The sequence below is a fragment of the Opisthocomus hoazin genome, chromosome 6 (genome assembly GCF_030867145.1).
Source record: "Opisthocomus hoazin isolate bOpiHoa1 chromosome 6, bOpiHoa1.hap1, whole genome shotgun sequence".
NCBI lineage: Eukaryota > Metazoa > Chordata > Aves > Opisthocomiformes > Opisthocomidae > Opisthocomus > Opisthocomus hoazin.
Window position 1 is genome coordinate 66315767 of NC_134419.1, and position 22270 is coordinate 66338036.

The window sequence follows — 22270 nt, forward strand, 5'->3', positions numbered from 1 at the left end:
ACCCAAAAGTTTTGATGGCCTGACCTGACCTGCCAGTGGCACCCAGCCAGACCTGGGCATGGGTTAGAGGAGGTCTCTTCAAACCAGGGGACAGATGCCAGTAGCAGGACAGGAGCCATCATGAAGTGCTGCGGTGAAGAGGTGTATTGGCAGCGGTGTAAGTGCTACAGCCACTGCTGCTGCTTTGCTTATGGTGTTGCTGAGCACAGAAACACCCCAAAATCGATGAAGCCCTGAAGTAAAGGATCTCAAACAGCGCATCGACCCCTCTCCCACATTTCCATATACCAGTCAGAATAACGATGATAACTACTAGGTAAATAAGGAACCATCTTCTGTGAAATTTCTTCTATCGTCCAGTTTGAATCTCCCACACCAGTTTGTGGCCATTGCTCCTGTTCATGTTGTTTGCCACTACCAGCAAGAGTTTGATTCATTGAACATCCTTTTAACTCCCCTTTGCGAAGCTGTAGGTTGCTATTAGATCACCCCTTCACCTCCTCTTTGCTAAACAAGTAACAGAAATACAACAAAAATATCCAACTACTTTTTCTCCTGTTTCTTCTCACACCTCCTCTCGGGGCAGAGGGACTCGAGAAAGGAGCAGTACCCAAACGACAGTGGTCCGGGCTGCCTTCCTCCTGCCCTCCCCTCCTGCTTGCGGGAAAGCCCTTGGCACCAGCAGTCTCCCTTGACCCGCATACCCCCATCAGCCACGTCCCACCAGGGACACCATTCCCGACGACAAATCTGCAGGGCTGATGACACCGAGCCCTGGGGAGCCCCACAGGAACAGGACCCTGGAGGGAGCCCACTAGGAAGGCAAAGCAGAATAGCCTCCTGCTTGCCCTTCTCCTTTTGACTGCCCAAGCCGCGAGGATGCCCACTCACAGCCTCCCCCGAATGCCCTCCTTCACCTCGTACCAGCCTCCAAACCACCCCACAGTGGGTGCTGGGACTCGGCGTCACTCCCTGGGATGCCCCACAGCTCATGCCAGCATGCGGCGCAAGTGCTGGCACCAGCCCCCGCGCCGGAGGCTCACTCAGGGAATTCCCAGGCTGCCACTGGCATTTTTGACATTTTAAAGGCTCTAAATTAGCAAAGTAAGAAATGAGTTACAGGCATTTCCAGACATGGCCCAGGCCCTGCTAGACCTCCGAGCTCCCAGTATAAAGGAGAGCGTGCCAAATGCTTGGTATTATACCATTTTGCATTCTTTTCTGGTGCTGTTCTTACGATGTCTAGCACTTCTGTGTACTCATCTGGCTTTTTAGCAACATGCTGCTTGGACCTCTCTGTCTTTCTGCTCCCGCTACGTGTCCAAGCGCAGTAGGGCCCAAAAGATTAAGACTGCAGTGTGCGTAGACAGCAGATGGCCATTGCATCTGTACTTACTTTGCACTGTTAAATACCCTCTTGCCCTAGCTAGTTTTACATCCCCTTTTAGTGGTAGATCTCTCTCCTGACTTTTTAAAATCATCTGTTGTACACATGGCCCTGAGAATGGTAAATATTTTTTCCAGGAGAGGCAAAAACTTACGATGCACGTGGGAAGACAAGATCAAGCCCACAGTATGAACTCCGACTTCTTCATCTGGTGATTGTAGTCTTTCCTTTCCTCATTACATTTCCTTCAGTTAGAACAGCGAGATTAAAACACAGCTGCTTCCCAAATCTGCCTCAGCAGCATGTCCTCAGTTAACTGTCTTGCAGCATCAAATGTCTTTCCAGCGTACTAAAACGTAATACAGTTGTCTATAAGACACCAATTTTATATACCTTGGAATTGTTTTCTGCCTGTTTCTGCAAAGTGGCACATGGAAAGATCTTTCCAGCCATCGGGTTCTTTATTTTACTAGACAGAGGCATAAACCACGGCATGTAACATCTACTGCGAGTTCATGAACTCTAGGAATTTTTCTAATCACTGTGCTTTGAACTGAGCTTTTTCAGAAGCGGTAAAACTCCAGAACATATCTAGTAAAAGCATCTCGTAAATTTTGCTGGATTGGCAACTACTAAAAGCAGACTTGTCTTCCCTGATTACCTACCACTATCAGGCAGTCTTAAAACATCCTCTGTGATTCTAATACTAAAACATAAAAGACAAAAGAAGTCTTGAACTTATCTTGCCCAATATAACTGTTGGGATTCTTTACATGATTCCAAATTATGATTGACAGGCACCAATTAAGCCAGAAAAATAGAGACAACTTCCCAAAGAGAAAACCTTTCAAACACTACAGTCACTTTTCAAGGCAATGAGCATAACCCCTTTCAAATACCCAACTCTGGTTACAGGTCCCACTGTCCTCTGCTCCCCAAAAGGTTAAAGAGCTAAATTACGTGGCATGTGCAAAGAAGCATCACAAAGTTATCCTGAGTACTCCACCCATGGAAGTATCAGACCCGCTGAACAAGGATTTATCGAGCACCCCATGACTGAATGGCGATGCTATTTTTCGTACTGTGGGTATGAAATAATAATAATAATAAGCCCTATGCTTCGAGATGGCGTAACAGATTTAGTCTCAGTGCTCTGTTCATTTTGTGAAGGAAACAAAGAAAATAGCACAGCTATTTCAGCCTGGACCAGTATAAGACTCCTGAGACTAGAGATGGACAGATACACCCTGTGTTTTATAGACCTATACTCAGAATTATCAAACCTTCTAGTAAATTTTGCTTGGTTGGTATTTGATCACACACTTACAGATTATAATACTGAACTTAAAACTCACTTTGCAGAGGCAGAAGACATTTTTGCTGGTACCTGTACGGATCCATACTAATACTTCCTGTTGAGCCTTACTCAATTAAAAGGGCAAATCAAATAAATCATGTTGACCTCAAATATATGGCTGTATATTTGCCCCCAAACACTTCAAATCATGTCAACTGACTTTCTAAAGTAACAAGCATTAAATATTAAATACCTCCGGAAAATGCAAGAAAATATCATAATTTTACACACATTTAAAACATATGCAGATCATAGGCATCAAGGCACAGAAGTTCCACCACACACCATGAAATAGCGCAATGTCTGAATAGACCAAAAATTTTGCAGTCCAGTTCAGATACAAGATTGGATGTTTTTCAGACCTCCTCATACAGAAAACAGTAAATTTCTCCTTGTTCCTTTTATGTAACTCCTGTCCAAGTCTCAATCCAGACACTAACTTTTAATTCACCTCATACATCTGCAAAGAGTGTATGAGTGTGGTGTTTCCAGTACCTTTTTCCATGTTCCAGGTGCATAAAAGTGAAGAGGCATAATGAATGAATTTAATTATTTCCATCCATTCAGCTGGTTATAGAAGACCTTTTAATTCAGCTAAAAGAGACATTACTTGTTCCTTCAAAACGAACACTGATTCAGGGGTTACTTCTGGCCTGCAACACGAAGGATCTCTATGTTTTCAAGGCTAAATGGCCACTGGCAGCTTACTACTGCTGTAACTGTTTATCTTATCTGATATATAGATATCACATGTGGGCGAAGGGAAAATGTCATCCATTGTCAGGAATTGCACCCCCTCCTTTTAGGCTGTTGATCTCGCTCGCTCAGTAATTCACAAGCTCAGAATATCAATGAGCTTCTGCAAATGTCGTGCCCTGCAATTGGCTTTTGTGCACTATTTTCCCCATTTGTTACCTGAAACACCAGGAGCTGGATGATAAGAAACCACAGTCTCAGCAGGAACACTGCCTTTGCCCTCGGGGGCATGCCGTGTTGTGCCTGGCCATGAGCTCTTCCCTGCAGAGCTGCATCTACTGCAGGGTGACAAGAGCATCCCTGAGGTCCTGGGGAGGTTCATGTAACCTGGAGTCCACACTGCAGTGTCCAGCCAAGCACATAGACTGGACATCATACTATACTGCAATCATGCTGCGTAAAAACAACTGTAAGTGTGAAATGCAAAGGTCTGTGCTCTTAGCTCCCAGTACCGAGTCTGAACTCAGTGCTATTTTGAGTAATCTCACATTGCTGTAAAATACTGCAAGATTCAAAACTAGGATCTGGGCACACCAGCCATGAGATGCAGCAGCAGGGATTATGAATCAGAGCACGAAACGGAGTGTCCTGCTGCCAGTAACCTACTTATTAACGATTTCTTCCCCAGTCATCCTCTGGGATTGAAGCTAATTCCTGGAACTTTCTGCTTTGCCTCCACTGCCTCTCCGGCACCAGCTACGCATCCGTCCTCACCTCGCTGCTTCTGGCCTTGACCTGTCGGCCCCTCTGCAGCCGAGTGCCTCCCTCCCCTCCTTGTAACAAACACCTCACTGTAATGCAAAATCACTCCAATCGCTGCATGAACACCACGGGCCCTGCACAAAACCCAACTCTGACCTCCCTAGCAATAGTGTGTGCAACACCAGAAACTCAGCTCTCCGTCTTACCCAGCTCGAATGAAAAACCTTCAAGTCCTGCTGTGCATCCCATCCATTAGCGGTGCCTGGGGAGCTGTGCAGAAACCTACCTCATGATTAGATAAAAGCTTTTCCTTCTAAATCACTGTCCAGAAGAAGCCAAGGGTCTGGAAGAGTGAACTCCACGCACATTACAGGCCAGGCACATCCCCTGTGCTGGTTATTTATGCGCCTTTGTTTTACGCTGAAGAATGCAAGGTTTTGTGGTAGGGAATAAGTTGCTTCATTTATTTACCACGATAATGATACCAAGATCCTTTTCTCAGTAAAGACATAGAAAAGGGAAAAGTGCTCCTCTTTTACCCAAGAAGAAACATTTTTTAAACAATGTTGTGACAATCTTTGAGCCCTATGTGTACCAATACAAATCTGGGATGGTGATGAGAAGGAAGGTCAGAGATTTTTGGCCACCTCTCTGCGCCCACTCCCCCAGAGTCTGAAGGCCACTTCATGCCCAACAGGTCCCAGCAGAGCAACAGTCCAAAATGCAAACATGATGCCCTGTCCCTGATCCCTCCTTAGCCTGCCTTGGGGGTCTTCAAAGGGCAGGTGAGGAAGCCGTGAAAGCAGCCAACCTCCCAGCACACGGCACAAGGACATGCATGGAGATGGGCCCCACCATGTGCACACCGTGGGGCTGTGGCTCACTGCCAGCTCCAAAGAAAGTCCATCTCCCAAAGAGGACTTGGAAAAATAACGGCCACGATGACAAGAGAGCTGCAAATGTGTCTCCGGGTGCAGTTTTGCTCAATGCTTAAAGCTGGGAAGATCTCAGGAGGAAAACTGCAGTTCAGGTTGGGAACAGACCCTACTGGAAAGACTTCAGAGCATCCAGTCACTAATGCAACAGTGGCCATGTTTTCTTCACAGCTGAGCACCCAGAACCTCGGGTGGATCTCTCTCCTCAGAAGCAGGGCCAAGATGCCACAGCACTTCACAAGAAGAAAGCTGAGCAAAGAGCTCCTGGCCCAAAGCCACAAAAGAGTGGAGGCTGGGGTTTAACTTCTTGGTCCCTCAAAGACTAAGACTCAGTTGGGCCAACCTTCATCTTCTGCCATAGTGTGAGTTTAAAAATATATCGCTCCTCTTAAAAATGTCACAGCTCTTAGAAGCAAGAAAATCAGATTGTGGGTGGGAGTAACTGCACAGTGTATAGATATATATATACACACACTTCTAAGCCACAGTCTTTTAAATTCCACTTTACAAAAAGCAGACTTTTTAGCCCTTCAGGAGTTGAACACACAGTTATCACCAGAGGCTAGAAGCAGAACTGTTTTAGGAGGTAGGGGTCACTTTCTATTCATTTTTTTAAGGAAATATACTTTTTTTTGCAGCTCTGTTTTTTAAAAAAATAATTATTTTATGCTCAGTCACAGCTTTTCACTGGTAATGTCACGCCCAATTTAGAAGATATGAGCACTGAATGATTTGGTACAGGGATACACTCAAACAAAGGAAAAGAAACTGCTTACAATTTACAATATGCTTTGATAGATGTGATTTAAAAATGCCAGTGTTTCATTCCAGCAAATGTTACAATAACAAGCACAAGACTAACGACCTGATGCCTTGTCAGAGATGTTCACAGGTCAGATAAAACGACCACATTATATCTGCAGGATCCAGCATTTCAAAGACAGCCCTGTTTGAGCTTCTCCTGGGCTTTGATCCCCGCAAGCCGTACGTCAGCGCTATCTTCCCAAAAGCTGGCCTCATGCTGAGAGTTTTTCTGCCGACACACTTTCAGACCTCTGAAACACGTCCAGGCTGTCCCACCTCCCACCCGCGGCCATCTGAACCACCCGAGCGGTTTCCTGCGTTACGAGGAAGCAGCGAGAGGAGAGAAGCAAACGTTCAGCCCACATCAGGCTTTCCCAAACAGCTGGCGAAAAACAACCTTAGTAAAACTGATATTTAAGCAACTGTGGAGGAGATTTGTCGATTTAAGAGGAGCAGGGTGAGATCATCCATTGCCTTCTGTTGTCTTTTGGCTGAAAATGGCCAATGGACAGCTGGATGGCCCCCGATCCTGCACTTCAACCCAGTCGCAGAAATATTTGCATTTCATCATCGTGTTGCATTTTCCTCTTCTTCTCACAGGCCTTCCCTTGGCTCGCTCCAGGGTTTCCAAGCCTGTATCACATCCCTCCACACCTGCTGCGGTCTGTTCACAGTTAACATTGAGTAGAGAGTGTGAGCAGTAACGAATACTTTTCTCAGTGTATTTAGTATCTCCTGTCAATAAAGTTTCCATTTTTTTCAGAGCTCCCCCTAACTTAAAATTATTAGGTACATAATCTGGGGGAATAATGCCGGATTGTCCATAGGTAGGATGCTCTGAGGAGGCGATCGCAGGAGCTCAGAGGTATGGTAGCAAACTGTACTAACACATTGCAGTGCAGACTTCAGCTGGCGATGCTGCTCACGGATCAGGATTTCAGCAGCACCTGCACTTTTCAGTCACTTCATTTGCTATGAAAAAGGCTTAATTTCCTGGAGAATCCTGTGGCACTCGGACTCCCTCATGCTGCCAGCCTGCGCTACCCTTGAAAAGGCTGTACAAGGACCATGCAGACAGGCCAGTGTGATGTAAAGGGAATTGCTGTGGTTTCTTAAAATAACCTGAGAGAGAAACGAGGTTTTGCTGGGACTCTTCCACCTGTCTTTGCACAGGCATGGTTGAAATTCCTCCTTGGGTGCCACGGAGTGGCAGCAGCACTCGTTCCAGCCCTTGGGGTGAATTGCAACCATATTTTTGGCTTAGGCAAATTGAGTTTCACCCTTTAAACCTGACACTTGTCCCTCCAAAAGAGAGACACATATACAGGGTGCATTCACATGTAAATATTACACTGTGATATGCTGTGTACCAGCACACATGGTCTATCCAAGGCCCACATGCTTGCAAGAACAACCTTCGGTATTCATAGAATCATAGAATCATTTAGGCTGGAAAGGATCTTTAAGATCATCAAGTCCAACCATTAACCTAACACTCCCAAGTCCACCACTAAACCATGTCCCTAAGTGCCACATCTACACACCTTTTAAATGCCTCCAGGGATGGTGATTCCAACCACTTCACTGGGCAGCCTGTTCCAATGCTTGACAACCCTTTCAGTGAAGAATTTTTTTCCCAATATCCAATCTAAACTTCCTCTGGTGCAACTTGAGGCCGTTTTCCCTCATCGCTAATTACTTGGGAGAAGAGACCAACCCCCACCTCGCTACAACCTCCTTTCAGGTAGTTGTAGAGAGAAATAAGGTCTCACCTCAGCCTCCTCTTCTCCAGACTAAATAGCCCCAGCTCCCTCAGCCGCTCCTCATAGGACTTGTGCTCTAGACCCTCACCAGCTTTGTTGCCCTTCTCTGGACATGCTCCAGCAACTCAATGTCCCTGTAGTGAGGGGCCCAAAACTGAGCACAGTATTCGAGGTGCGGCCTCACCAGTGCTGAGTACAGGGACACGACGACTGCTCTACTCCTGCTGGCCACCCTATTCCTGATACAAGCCAGGATGCCATTGACCTTCTTGGCCACCTGGGCACACTGCTGGCTCATGTTCAGCTGGCTGTCGACCAGCTCCCCCAGGTCCTTTTCCGCTGGGCAGCTTTCCAGCCACTCCTCCCCAAGCCTGTAGGGTTGCATGCAGTTATTGAGACCCAAGTGCAGGACCAGAGCTGAGCTCCTCTCCCTTCTGCTTTTGCAGAAGATATAATTCAAGGCAAGATGCATCTTTATTTTATAAAGCATTTTACAGATCAGTTTGCCAATCCAGATAGATTTGCTGATCTGCTTTAGCTGTGATTTAACAGATTTTGCCTTACAACATGTGATTGGGAAAAGACTATAGACCAATGAGATTAAATGGAAGTATCAGAAGTTAAGCCACTGAATCTACTGAGCAGCTTTTATCGCAAGACGTGGTGTGTCCTTCCCTACTGGGACCCACGTCTGCACCCTCTCCCTGGACCCACTACGCAGTCATGTCAAGTCTGTCAAGAGGTAAACACCCAGAGACACAGTGATGCTCGTCTTCCCTTCCTTCTGCAAGATGCTAAAGAGCAGCTGACGCCTTGACAAAAGCAGGCTGCTTAGGACTGACTTTACACCCAGCCTTCACCAAACGGGGCTTCCCCCTCCTCCGTATTGCTAGGAACATTTGCATGAAGATTCAGTGCTTCATTTCATTATGGTCCATCTGCTCCTCCCAGCTCATTTCCCGTTGTCTGGTCAATACTTCAGCACGGCTCGAAAATGATTGCAAAATGAAGGACAGGGAGTCAGGTGAAAGCTATGCAACCCTCAAAACAGGACAGTAATCCTGTTCTCCTACAAATGTCCCTCGGAGCAAGGCACATGCGGAGAGGCATGCAGAAAAAGGTGAGCTGAGGTGCAAGGCGGGCTCTGAGGTCCCCGAGGAGCAGGGGCCAAACATAGCCCATGACATGCTGCTGCCTGGCGAGGCTGGGGCACGATCGCTGTTTCTGCCTGAGCACTACAGCCATGTCCGCCGCCACGTTTTCAGCTGTTTGACAACCGGTGACAAACACGCATTCCCCCTCCTGGCAGCAGATTGCATTTTCCCTGCTGTGACACATGGGTTTTTTAACTACGCGCAGCCGACTCCTGCTATGACCGGCTGGCTTTGATTGATAGGTGGTAAACACGCTTTATCCCTGTCCCTGGCCACACCCCTGAGACCCTGCCCTGTGTCGAGGGCACTGACCTTCGGTCTCTGCCCAGAGTCCCACCGGGGCTCATGTGGAGCCGGTTTCTGCTCGATCTCAGGTTCCTTTCTTCGACACACTGCTCCACACCTCCTTGTCTCTCCGTGTGTTAATCGCTTTGGATCAGCAGACCCCCATCAGGGTGAGGGTCGGGGTTAACTCCAGCGAGCTCTCTTAGCCTGGCTGTCCTTGGTTTTCAGACCAGGTATCGCTTTTCAGGCAGGTTATGGCTCACGACAGAGTCCTGGCAGCACCCAGCCATCACAGGACAGGCTCAGACACATCATCATCTCCTGCATCCTTTTCCCTCTCCAACTGGAGTCAGCCACAACGTGGCCGGGCCCAAGCCAGCTCTATGGGGACACCAAGTTTGGGTTCAAGCCCAGACACCGAGGCTCTGCTTTATCTCCGCCTCAGAATGGAGCACAGCAAAAAGCAACTCTTGGGACACCGCGGTGACCCATTAAAATTAATGGGGCTAAATCATCCTGGTGTAAGCTACCAACTTCAAAAGAATTACACAAGGGATGAATCTGAAGCCATTATTTTTCTTCTTTGTGCCTTTCAGAAAGATGATCTACTTTCCAGACTACTACGCTCAGCCAGTATTTCTAACTAAACTAACTACCCTCTTGTTGATCTCCTACTCCATGCTCTCGTCTACTGTCAAAGCAATTCCAAGACCTGCTCACCTGGTCTGGTTTCCCCCACACAAAACAGCCATCGTATACTTCCAACTGGCCTAATTAACTTCCTCTTTTGGGGGTATATAAAAAAAATACCAACCCCCCCCCCCCCCCAACCCCAAAAGCAAGTATAATTAGAGAAACCAAGAGGGTTACGTACCCACATGGCACATTTCTTTTCTACCCTAGGTTGAAGCAGCAGGTAAAGGAGCAGGTACAAGCGCAACTTTTGTACATCCCCCCTTAAAACTACAGTGCACAAAACCTAACCGTGACTGCTGTATGTCTCGTACACTTTTCCGTAATTGGAAGCACTTGTTTGAGCTGAGGAAGTGCAGGAGACAAATGAGACAGGCAGAGAAATCTCACATGTAAAAGATATAAGTTCCCAGCTACTCTGTGATCTGGAAGCCAGTCTTGCTCCTGAGGTGGCTTATTCAGTATCAGCACCAGTGGAGATGGCCTTCAACTCTCTCAGCAAAGAGCTCAGAAACCTTAAAAAGCATAAATCAAAACTGTAAAAATTGGCAGATGATTTGATAGGAAGAAACTGCCTTTTGGGGACTGCTTTTGGCTGCCAAATTCACCCAGACGCAGATTCACATATGGAATTCTAACCTATCCAGGTTTCAGCGGTGATTACAGCAGCGATTGTGGTATGAACCATGCTAGACATATTATTTTGGGAGAGCTGATGCATTAGAGGTCGACAACGAAAAGCTCAGCGTGTATTTGGTCCATGAGTTAACCCAGCTCCACAGTTCCCAGGTATTCAGCTCTGAGGGTTTTGGCACAGGAAAAGCAGACTTGAAATTCAGCTCCTGAACTGGTTTCAAACTTTGCTGAAAGTCCGGAGGTGTTCGGGTCTGGGATTTTGACTAGTAGCTCCCAAAAGAGGCTGCTGATTTCTCAGGGTGAGGCAGCAGAGGATGGGAGGAACTAGTGTTATTTCACTTTGCTCTAAACCCAACACAACCATCTGTGCAGCCACTAAACCACGGGGCCTTGAAGGAACGACAAAATAGTCTGACTGTAAAGTCAGTCACCGAGAAACAGTCGCTGCCGGGCTGACACAGCCTGCTGGTACTCCTCAAACCCCTGGAAGAAAAGCCGCCTGCCAGCTGCTTTCTATCTCCCATGCTTTGGCCCCATTATGTCCCTGCTGGCATCTTTACTGCCATGGTTAGACATATACCAACGATGTATCAAGATGAGTAACGGACTAAAAACAAAAATACAGAGCAATCAGGAGCTCCAAAAAGCTGCTTGTAAATCTATTAAAAGTGGCATGTTTCCATAATAAACAACCCCTTATCGCATTGCTCTGTTCCCACTTTGCTGTCTGCCGAGAGCAGGGGAGAAAGAGGCCAGTTTGCGTTGGTCAGAGCCCAGCGGACAGCTCTCCGAGGCCATGCTTCTCGCTCCAGTGGAGGCCAGGCACCACCAGTTCCTACGTGCACTGTGGCAACATCTGTGTGGGCACCAGCCGTGAAGTGACACCCGCTCCGCCAGGATTTACACAGACAAAGAACAAAAGTGACAGCCCCTACATGAAAGATGCCAGGCTGTGGCTGGCACAGGGCTGTGAATAAACGCTCTCCAGCCAGGACCAAGAAGTCCCTGCTGTCGCCTCCACCAGACTCGATCCACCACCATGCACAGAGCATGTGCAAGGCACGGTGGGTTCAGCGGGTGGGAAGCATTCTGGGAACGAAAAGGTTCGCAATTCTATTACAGGCAACACTTTCATTTCCCTTGCCCTGAAAACCTCTTTTGCCAATATCCCTGGATATGCAGGGCACTGTAACTGCAAAAATCATCTGCCTTCCAAAAGGTCTGTAGGTCAAATGTATTCGCCTCAATATGCTTGATCACACCATGGCAAAACTGGCAATACCTGAAAATACACATGTATATAGATACATGCAGCTGGCAGGACCAGGAATGGAGCATGCACATATGTCCATATATTTCATGTTCATAAAATATGTATTTCCATAGCACAGACTGAATGATGTTACCGTGTCACCAGCAGGACTTTAGAAAGTGTGAATTAGAGAGCACAGAATTGCTGCGTAACCCATCAGCCACAGGTATCCTCTACTGGGAGTCGGCCTGAGAGCTCAAATACAGACTAAGCCATGCACAGGGAGACAACGCAGCTCCTGTAAAGCAAATCTGCAGCAGAGAAAGAATCTGAATTCAGGACTTCTTAACCCTTTCCTCCCATTCATCCCATGAGTCTTGCTGCAGCCCCGTCTGACGAGGCTCCCACCACGCTGGCTACGCAGAGCTGCTGCCTGCCCCACAGCGACGGCAGGTGCAGGGCACCTCGAAGCCCCATCAAACAGCCTGCTTCCTGCTAATTACATCTTGAAGGCTAACGAGCTTTAAAAGCCTAATTCCAGACTCATTTTCCCTATGTCACTTTTGATATAACGGGGGAAAACCAGCTTACATCATAGTTTTGAAGGTATCAGGCAAATTAATTTCTTGCTTCTCTTCTGATCTCTGAGCATACATAACCCTTTTGATGTCTTGCCCCATGTTTTAAAAGGATGTGGCAATCATGACAGTTTAGAAATGTGCATACAATTATGAATGCTAATACAATTAACACTGAAAGACTCGTATTTGGATCACAAACTTAGCTCTCTTCCAACTCAAGCCCTCCTCATAGGCTTCCAAGTAAATAGGTCAGATGATAGCAGTACAAATCTCCAGATAAAGAAAACTAATGCTTATATGGAAGAAAAGACCAACAAAATTCTTCAGAAAGCTCTGACTAGGCACTGTCAGAGAGATTAAAGACGGGAGCAGCTCCCTAGCCATCAGATGGCAGGGTCAAATTTCATGTAGGGTAACTTGAGGCGGAGTTACCCTGGGGATGCAAAGGGTTTGGGTCAGCGGGGGGTTTTACCCTACCAGTGGGTTTCATCCCTGTGCTGAGTGCAGTTCAGGATCAGTGCCTGTACCCCTGGCAAGGAGCGCGCACACACACGCAAGCACGCACGCAGAGCAAATGATGAAAAATGCATGATCAAGTTTATTGCAAAACTCCCACCAAGGATCAAAGCTGCTGCCCCCAGCAACACTCACTGGCCCCAGCCAGCTTCACATGCTGCCTTTTTGAATTTTCTAACACGGGGAAAGACATCAAAAGCCTTGAAAGGGAAAAAGCGCATCTCCAGGGAACGGCACCTTAAGCAGGCAGGCAGCAATGCGAAGCAAGGGGGTTTTGTCAGCACTCGGCAAATACCATGGGCACAAAACCAGCTAGTTTCCCAGAAGAGAAACTCCACTTGGCCAAATCCAGAAACAATTAGCCCAGGCACATCCCATTGGAAGCTGGCACCGCAGCAAGGGGAGCCCCTGCCACAGCCAGGAATGCTCGGCACTTATGAGAACAAACCAGTTGGTACACATTTAATGGATTCAAGTAACTGGACGAAGACTGGTGCCTCTTCTCAGAAGCTTTCAGGCAATTTCTCTTTCCAGGCCCGGGGGACGACAGGCAGCTGGCTTAAATCAGAGCCTGGGCAGCCCATGGAACCGCAAGCTGGGTCAGCATCTCCATTGCTGGGGCTGTTCCCAGCGTCTCCTCCCTTCCCAGGTCACTGAACCACCTGCACAGGGTAAGGCTGAACCTTGCCCAAGCCCTGCAAGGAGGGACCCCGTGGCCGAGGCAGCTGCTGCCGGAGGGGGCTCAGCTGGGAACTGCTCCAGGCGCTGGTGACTGGTGGGAGGCCGTGAGAAGGGCAGAGACCCTGAGTCTCCCAACAGCAGCTGGACATGGCTGTAAAACCTCGAGAGATGTTGCTCAGGTTTTTCAGTTCATAATTGCAAATGTATTTTCCTCTTAAGACCACTTTACCAACAGTTCATAACTCTGTGGCTTGCAAATTGCCCGGTTCTGGGTCAGACGTTTGCTTGCAACTGTAAAACATCAGAAATTGCTTGATTAAATCAGTTTAAAGAGGTCCCAGGCCCCTCTCCCCTTCTCCCAGGAGCAGTCATTTTTTCCTTTACTTGATTGCTTAAATCTTTATTCTGCACCACTCCTGCCCTTGCACTGAGTCTTCCATTTCACCTGCAAATGAAGAGCAATTTTCCTTCAGAGCAGCTTTTGGAGGGCTTTGATTGGAAATCTGTCCTTGTTTCACCATTTTTCAAAAGGTTTTGTGTTTCCAACCTGCTCCCCACTCCAGGTTAAAAGCAGCAACGTGGACAGTTGTTCGTCCCATTGCAAGGCAGGAGCAGGGCCTGGCAGGCAACAATCCAGCCTGGCTAAGAGGTGATCAGCTGCGGGCTGCCAGATTCCCGCAAGGACTGTCTGTGGTCTGCAGGTACCACTGTGCTGTGGAGAGAGGGATGGATGGATGGGCGGACGGATAGACGGATGGATGGGTGGACGGATGGGAAGCATACAGGACAAGCAGGAGTAGTCCCTGCCACCTAGGGAAGAGCTGTGCCTGGGAAGCTGCGGACAGAAAGACCTTCTCTGAGCTTTGCTAAGAAGCACCAATGCGATTGAGCAGCAGCCCAAGGGAGCCCCAGCAGATGTGGGGTGGGGTTTAATCCTTCGTGGGTCAAGCAAGCAAGCCAAAACCTGGATTACTACACAGTGTGTCAGGCTGCACATGCAGTGCACTGGCAATACTATTTGGATGACAGCAAACACCCAGATTAGGTGCTGACAACTCCCCTAACAGGATCACGCGTGAAATCTGGCTGTAAGAAGAGTTGTCAGTCTGACTTTCACAGCCAAAAACGCGAGCAAGCCAGTGACACCTTCCACACTGAAACCCCGCCGAGGGCTCCAGCACAGCCAAAGCTGGGGATCAGAGAGGTTTCCCTTTCCAAGTCGGCTCTCTACCTTAGTGGAGCGGGAGGAAGGAGAGCCTGGTGATCAGCACAGCTTCCCAGGAATGGGGAGATGATTCAGTCCGGTACCAAGTATTAACGAGACAATTAGATAATCTTCAACTCTCTTCCATATGCTTACAAGCGTCTGATCCAGGTGTGGTTCTGGAGTCGTTAGTATTAATGTCCAAGACTGCAAGTCTGCTTCTTCCCCATTCCCTCGCCAAGTTTCAGATGCAACGTTACTAAATACAAAAAAAAACGACTATCATAAGACCAACGGAAAAAGATAGGGCTGTAACACCTAATAAGCAGCCAGGTGGAAAAGCTATTTCATATCTGTTCATAGCAACATGTCGCAGTTTTCCCGCAGTTGCCTAGAGGAATTCCTGCTCTCTGAGACGCCAGAGCCAAGGGAAAGTCGGCTCCGCCAGTCGCGCACGGCGAGGGGGCGAGGCAGGGCGCATCCCCGAGGGAGCAGAGCGCACACGCCGCCGTGTCCAACACCCACGCCAGCCGAAGGCGTTTTCCCCCGTGCCTCTCGCCGCACGGTGACCGCGTGTAAAGCATCCTCTGCCCACGCCGTGGCAGCAGCTGCCTGCAGAGCCCGTCACGCAGGGCTTTCCCATGCCCCAGCCCCTGTCGCCAAGTGGAGCTATTTATACAGGCTGCAAGGAGCTGTGCAGTGAATCCGGCTTTGCGAGGAGGTGGGAGAGCTCTGCAAAAACCCACCGAGTCCAAAGCTTAAAAATGTTAAGTTTGCGTGTCTCATTGGTGAGGTTTTTTGGCCAGGCTGACCTGCAGGCTGCCCGTGAAGCGTGAGCTTTGCCATTCATTATTAAATAGAAAGTCAGACATAGGGACGGTGAGCTACGGCTGTGGTCGGAGGACTGTACACATCTACATGTATATGCACAGGCACACAAGAGCAAATATCATTCCCTGTATCAACTCTCCCTGCTTTTGACATGTAACAGACATTCATCTAAGTTCTGTGTGAAAACCAGCCAGAAATCTCTGCCCGCTGGGGCAATGTTGAACACAGAGCATTTTGTGGACAAGGGTGTGCCTGCTAACGTCCCTAGCTGCCCTCCAGCATGATGAAGTGTGCTGAGAAGTCCCTCTCCTGCCTTTCTGGGAAGGGAAGGACACTGGGCAGGTGAAGCCGTGCCCGCCCTGCTGAGAACTCGGTTTGCTGTGCCAGCCACTGTTAGTGAAGAACGGGATGTCAGAGTGAAGTGGCCTCTCCCAGAGGAAGCTCTTTGTAAAACAGACGCCAGCGACGGGAGGGAGATGCTGGACACCAACTCCATTTCACCGCAGTCTCAATGTGGTCTGCAAGATGAAGGACAGGACATGCTGAACACGAGCTCATGGAAGGCTGGGAAAGGAAGCTGTTTGCTCCCTACTGGGGAGTCCTCCTGTCAGCATAAGGGGTGCAATCCATCCCTTGGCACTTGGTCTCCAAGGACACAGCCCTCACCCTCTTGATCTTCAAGCTGCTCTCCTCACGAGTCCTCCCTGCAGCAGCACTCACGAGATCAACCCTCTCCTGACACTGATCCTGGAGGACACCTCAGCCCACCCACACCTCAGGCTGATGAGCAGTGCCCGTGGGTGGCCCTACACTGGATCTGCCAGGAGACCAAATGAGTTGTGTCACCACTGACAAGAACAACTGATGGAATGAGGAGACAATAAAAAAAAGGCAATACAAGGGACAAGGTGTTCACCAAGGGGGGACCCAATGGCAGTGGCTGAGACACATTAGAACGTATCACGGCATTTGTCTTCAAGTGGTATTAGTTCAGTAAATGTTACAGGACTTGGATTCAAGAGCCATCTTCAGCCAGTAAGGTTCAGAGGAGAGGACCTACGGACACTCCACCGCTCCTCAGGCTTGGGGAGCAGCGACGTGCAGGCGGTGCCACCACCACCTTGCCCAGGTGCTGGCACTCTCACACCAAGGTTGCTGCTGCACACTCCACCTGCGGCACTGTGCTCTGCTTTTAGAGCTAAGGAGGCTTTTGGGGGTCCATCCCTAGACTAGAGCAATGCAGGGACTGCTCTGCCTTCAGTGGGGACTTCCTGGCCAGCATGGTTAGCTACTCAGCTCCCGTGTAAATTGCCCCTCAGGCAGAGAGGACGAAGGGACACGTGCTTGCTCTCCCATCTCCTTCCACCTCACACTGAAGAGATGAATGAGGACTGAAGTGTGTTGAGATGAAATTTGGATAGGGCCTTTGGATTAGGCCCTACGCACTGGTCTCTGGTTTTCAGAGGAGAGCGGGATCCTGCCCAAGAAGCTGCCATGAGCCGAAACCTGGCTGGTGTGCGGCGGACAGAGCCCAGGCAGGAGGCAAAGCTGCTCGCCACAGCACACGCAGCCCGACGAGCTCCCCGTCGGGCGCAGCTCAGCCTTCCCAAGACAAAACCTGCAGCAGCGGGAGCCGCTGCACGGGCAGCCATGCTGCTAGGCATCCTGGTGCTAACTTGCCTCTCCCTCTCATGTGGCTTGGACGGCGTTCCCCTCGGCGCTGCCAAGCCACCAGCCCTTGTCTTTCTGGGATGTGCGGGTTATCTGCAGGCAAAGCTGTCAGGGCTGCACGCTGCCGCCAGTGAGGCTGCTGTGCTGCGGGCGAGCTGCAGGGCGAGCAGGGCAGGAGGCTCAGGAGAGCGGGATGGGCTCCCCTCCGGCTGCCCCGTCAGGGCTGTTCTCTCGTGATAAGAACCGGCCGTCGCGCTCAGCTCCGCTGCAGGAAGTTTGTTCTTGTCACCCCGTTTCCCACCTCCTCCCTTCTCGCTGCAGCCCTGGGACGTGCAGACGATGAAGGCACGCAGGAGCAGGCAGCCCCTGCCACCCTCTCCCTAGCCTGGGACCTGCCAGCAAAGCGCTTATGGGGACAAAAGCCTAAGAGCAGCTCCGGCGGTTTGGTTTCCCTTTCGAGCACAAGCCTGCGGCAGGCTCTCTGCGAACAAACAAACCATCCTCACTATAAATCCTTTATTTGTTCCCTTTCCCCACCCTTCTGCCAGAGGATTTGTCCCCTGCGCTGTGTGGGGCCGCCCAGACAGCTGATTCAACACCCAGCATGGGAGGGGAAGAGGTGGGAGACCCGGAGCCGCCCGCGCTGGACACAGAAGGACTCTGCTGGAAAAACCAGCTTCTCCCCCACTTCAAGAGCTCCTCTCCAAGCGCGTCTCCCTGCAAAGTGGGTCCTCTGCATCCTCTGATGCTCCCTCCTGTCCTCTCCATGCTGGAAGCAGCAAATTAACATTTCCATTTCTTCTCATGTAGGCAGCTGAGGAGCTTCACCCCAGTGAAGAGAAGGAAGAAGCTGGCAGAAACGAGTGGTTGGGGATGAACCTCTTCAAATGAGAATAAAGGAATACAGGGCTTGAAGCAGCCGAAGAGCAACTGGAAGCAGCTTAAGGGAACACGCTGCATGCTTACATTCAGACCCTCTGCCCTCACCCCTGCCTTCCCCCAGGACCGATGCGAACCTGGGCAGCTGGAGCAGCAGCACGTCCCTCCCAGCCTCAGGTTTCAGCATCACACACCGAGGCTGTTTGACAGAGGGGCAGGGAAAGGGAAACTGATGGGTCATTCCAGCAAAAAGCCCTCTCTGTGCCACTTCCCCTCCACCCGCTCCCTTGCTCTCAGACACACTCGAGACGTAGTACGATGCCTACTTGGCAGCACGGATGATCGGCACGGACAGAAATCGCAGGCAACAGGAAGATGCCAACAAACCCTATGACAATAATGGCACTTGCCACGCATTTGGCACTTCCCCTGCCAGAACCTCCAAGCCCTGAGGGAGCCAATTAGCCAGGTGGGCTCCCAGTAAAGGCCATTACTTTCAGGAACATTGCATGAATTTAGCCTACTCTCTTAATTTTACAGATAGGCAAGTCCCAGATATTTAAAATACTGAATTTGTTCAAGGTTCCCCCAGGTCTGCACGGTGTCACACACTCTGGGCTCTATTCAAGGCCTTACATCCTGAAGCGAAGAAACCCTGGGTGGCCTTTCCCATTAGCAACACACTTTTAAAGGCCTTCATATAGTAGTTGACCAAGTGGCTGCAACACTCCAGGACTCTGGGACTTGCTCTCCATTTTCAGAACTACTGACTTTCCAAACCTGGGAACAATCCATCCAACAAATGGGTCTCCCTAAAACCTGTTCTCAAGTATCAGCTCCGGTGGCAAAATCTGGTGCTGTGATCCCACATTTCCTGAGCCCACCTCAGCTTCAGACAACACTCACCTCAGTCTCTCTGCTCACGGTCACGGTTATTTTTTTCCCTTCCAGAAAAAGCAGGGTCACTTATAGGTTCTGGGGAGCAGCTGCACACGGAGATGGAAGTAGCACCTTAGCTTTTAATGGGAACAGCCTGCTGAGGAGTCACCGGGCTGAGCGAGGGCAGGGAGGAGGCTTCTGAGCTGCCAAGTCAGCACTTTGCAATGCCTCTGTTTCTGAGAGCTCTGCACAGGCAGGTTCAAACCCTTCCTGCAGGTCAGAGCAGCACCGGTAACACCAGAAGTGCAGCAGCGGAAAGGAGGATGCACGCCGCAGTGTGATGCAAAGCTGAGTAACAAACTGCCTCACCCCCTGCCTCCAAAAAAACCTAGGGACTGATGTATCCTCAGGGTAACTCAGCTGACATCAACAGCATCACAGCACATGGTGTCTGCCCTGTAACATTACACGACCCCTGAGAGGTTGCTCGCTGTGCCAAACACCACGCGGCCGCCCTCGCAGCAAGGACAAAGAGTTTGTTGAAGATCTTCCCCAAGTGCTGGGCTTTGCTGTTGCCCTGTGGGGAGGTGGTTCACAGCCTCTCCATCACTGCAGCCCAAGGGAAGTCCTCGCAGCATGGCACAGGGAAAATTATTATTATTATTTTCCTATTATTTCCTATTATTATTTCCCTGATTCAACTTCACTTCAGGGTGAAGCGAAGCTGTTGGTATCACACAAGCTGTAGCCCTTCACAAGCAGAGTGTTAGTGCTACCCGTTGTTTACATTTATCCTTCCCGTGTCTCCGTTTGACTGAAGAGATGTTAATAGCCTCAAGGTCAAAGAGAGGAGAGCGCAGCAGAAGAGATTTCTTCCATAAATGACCTTGCACCAAATGTATTCAGGTTTCAGAGGTCACAGGAAAAACCTCTATCCGGAAAAAAACGGTTCAAAAGGTTCTGCCAAGCCCAGCAGATGCCCTCTTTCCTTCCCCTCCTCCTTTTAAGTGTCAAAACACTGCGATACCACTCAGTGTCCCCGTGCTCCTGACGCTCATGGTCTAAAACATTAACACTTCCACACCCAAGTGGGGTGCAGTATGCGCTGTCACTCCTTCTGCCTGCATGTGGCATCCAGCACCTGGTACTGAGCAAAAGGAATTCTCTAAATACAGTCGCAGTGGTCACCTGAGGTTTTGCTCCTACCTCAGCATAGCCAGCAGTAACTCACATTTTAATCCTCAGCCTGAAGGAATGGGGAAGGAAGAGAAAACCATCCATTTTTACAGCCAGGAGCACTCCAGCTCCGGCTGCAAATGCACATTTTCTCCACTTCTTTCTTTTTTAGCTATTTTTACACTGGTGCAACATTTGACCTGACACAGAGAGGTTATCTGAATTTTAGTCTCAACAAAAAAAACAAACTACGAAATAAAAAGCAATCAGATTTTACAGTGTCAAATTCCGCTCTCCACAGGCAAAGGACAGCCTTGTATTCCCAGTACTCCTGAGCCTTCTCCCATTCCTCCCAGTCCCGTCTCCATCTGCCTCCTCCATCCCTCTTCCGTGCCTCTGTGAAGTCTCCACTATTTCAGCAGGTCCCCCAGCAGAGAGCAATTATTGGTGGTATCTGATACACCAGACCTAATGGCTAACCCAAACGGGGGCCTGCATGTCTGCTGCAGAAACACAACCTGCTTGTTTCTGCCCCAAAACCTGCCATCTGAATAGACAGAAAGGGCGGGGGCAAGGGAGCAGAAAGCCCAGGCTAAACAAACGCAGTGCTGGCTGCAAGTTCAACAGAAAGTCCGTATTTTTCCAGGGCCGTTAGTGGTGGAACTGAAGTGATGGCACTGTTAGGAGAGGTTGGAGCAAAAGGCCAATCAGCCAAGTGAAGGAAAGCCCACGACCGAACTGCAGCGTATTCTCTGAAGGTCCCAAGTCTTGGCTTGGCTGCTTTTACAGCTGTTAGGGCTGGCTAGAGCCTGGCTGTTTTTTATCTGCAATTTCTTTCCTCACTCCAGTTGGAACAGAAGAGAGTAGGGATGCAAAGCAGCGGGACTGTGGCACTCTCCCAGCAGCACGTAGGCTCCCTGCACGCTGCCGGGGCTACAACCAGCACGAGACGGAGAGGTGTCTGGGCTGGGTACCACTCTCACACCGCCGTCCCTCAAACACAAGCTCTCTACGTGCCTGTTTCTGCCTCTGCTCCCACCAGCTGGAGCCTGGCTGGCTCATGTTTGATCTCCACGATCAAAGAGGAGCTGTGGGCTTGGAGGGGCAGGGAGTATCCTCTTTGCCATCTGTCTGAAGGAGCGATGCAGCCTTGGCTTTTAGCTCGAGTCTGTAGGTGTTTGCTCACTTACAGTGATGCAGGAGACTTTTGCCCCGCTATGCATCCACTGGTTCTGTAAAGGTTTCTCCTGAGTCGCACTGGCATCAGAGCAGACCTTGCCACAGCAGCAGCACAAAGGAAATACTGCAAACACATGCAAAATCTGTCCCTTTTTCTTAAGAGTATCAGAAGGGGGACAGGCGCTGCAAGAATCCTGGACTGAATCCAAGAAATTGCAACTCTTTGCTTCTTATTTCCACCCCTGTGACCTCAGATCAAGTGGCATTTGAAAAACAGAATAGGGCTGAAGCCACCAACCCTGGAAAGCTGAACCAAGAAATTAATCTCCAAACGCCAGCAACGGCTGCCCCAGCTCTAATGATCCCCTTGGAGGCTCTTCTGCATCTCAGCTAAGCACAGTAATACTGCATTACATTTATTCAGACCATATGTAATATGCACAAGAGCCCATAAAAGCTTAAACAGCACAATAAACATTTGGAAACGCAGAGTGACCAGATTTATGGGGTTTGGAGACCTGCCAGCATGACCCACCAGAATCAGATCCTTAAGTTTTTGTGTAAGCCCAAGACATATACACAACACGCACACGAATGTGCTGTTATCCTTGGAAAAAAGATAAACAGCTCCCAAAGCCCATCCCCGGCACTGCAATATGATGGCCTTCCACTGTGCCTGATTTGACTTAGTTTAAATCAAGGTTGCAGAGAAGGTCTTGGCAAGGAGAAACAAATGTAGCATGACAAAACTTCACCCCAGAGCACCCAGTAAAACTGAGAAAGAGGGAAAGACGGAAAGATTTAGACAATTTCCATTAAAGGGGAGATGTGCCCTGCTGCAGAAAGAGAGTTGTGCTTTGCCAAACTTCAAGATGCTAATTTTCCTCCACAGGGATGATGTGATCTCTCCTGTGCCACCTACCAGGCTGGAGAAGGGGTGGGGTGATGG

General features: G+C 49.4%; 1 protein-coding gene across 4 annotated transcripts in view; it reads right to left on the bottom strand.

The window, feature by feature from the left end:
- Positions 1 to 22270, bottom strand: part of SH3PXD2A (SH3 and PX domains 2A) — a 269372-nt gene that overhangs the window by 107260 nt on the left and 139842 nt on the right. The gene's annotated exons all lie outside the window — the stretch shown is intronic.